We start from the raw sequence: 1,503 nt of genomic DNA on the forward strand, positions 1-1,503 counted from the left end.
CACATCGATGTTCATGCTGTTGACCACTGGATTGTTTGGTCCAGACTCGATTATTGAGAGGCTGCCGCCATATAGCTGGAATATTGCTGAGTGTGGCGTAAAACTAAACTCACTCACTCACTATACCATATTGTAAACAGTTTGAAGTTGTTTCACGAGCTGAGTTAAGCCATCTACCGTTAGCTTGCTCATTCAAGTCATGTGATCCTGTTACCGAAGACGGTGCCTGGAATATTGTTGAGTGCTTCGTAAAATTAAACTCACTCACTAGAAATAAAAAGGAAAGTTTAACATATAATGAGCTTGCGAGTAATAAAATTTCATCAAGGTTCCATGACAGTAAATCAACATTAACGATGGAACTGACTGTGATAATTTTGATAATATGCTACGCTTCATTTTAGACCTATGGCACAAGAAGAAAGTTTAACCGCCATTGAAGGACTGAAGTGTGGCCGATCCGCAACAGTGTTTTTCGATGTCATGTTTGAACCTGCTTACTTTCCAGAATCATGGTCGGAGGCTGTCATTGTTCCTTTTCATAAGAAAGGTATGCACTCACCATCAAACTGTAGGTATTTCTCTTCTTACAGATATACACGAACAAACAGACTTAGGCAAGGACACATTGATAGAGTGAGTGTGTGCGTTTAGTTTCACGCTGCCTCTTTGTCGATATTCCATCAATGTCTCGATCGGGACACCAGAAATGGGCCTCAAATATTGTACCTATGTGGGCAGACTTCGGCGTGACGAGCGAGCACATTTTTGAACAAAAAAGGGATATACATCTATTCATTAAATGATATACCATATCATATCACAATGGACATCAGTTGGATTGCTTGCTGTTTGCACTCAGCAATATCCCAGCACTATTGCGACAGTCTGTAAATAATCGAAACTGGACCAGATAATCCAGTGATCAAAAGCGTGAGAAATGATCTACACAACTGGGATACGATGACGTGTGTCAACCAAGTCAGCCAGCCTGACCACCCGATCCCGTTAATCGCTGCTTCTGACAAGCATGGGTTGCTGAAAACCAAATCTAACCTGATCGTCACGGGTTCATTACACAAACAGGTCACCCATCTTGTATGCAGTCTTCATTATTCGCCACATTGCAACAATAATCTTGTTAGGCTTTCTAAATCCCTTAGGACGGTGGGGCTACATGGCTACAATGTGTGATGCCCACTTCTGGTGTCCCCCGCGGAGATATTGCTGGAATATTGCTAAAAGCAGCGTACAAGTACTCACTTACTCCAAACTCTGTTTTACTGGCTGTATGATTACTTGATGGGTCATGTTTCTAAATTACGCACTCACTTAGCCGTCAATGTATAAGGAACATGCAGTTTTAAATCATGAATATTTTGGTGATATATTCTGATATATTCATCGTTTGCATTTAACTGAACAAACAGAATACAAGCAAGCAAAAACATAGGACACACACCTCAGCTCCCCCCAAAATAAAACAAACAAACAAACAAATAA

This window comes from Haliotis asinina, chromosome 13 (genome assembly GCF_037392515.1).
Source record: "Haliotis asinina isolate JCU_RB_2024 chromosome 13, JCU_Hal_asi_v2, whole genome shotgun sequence".
NCBI classification, from domain to species: domain Eukaryota; kingdom Metazoa; phylum Mollusca; class Gastropoda; order Lepetellida; family Haliotidae; genus Haliotis; species Haliotis asinina.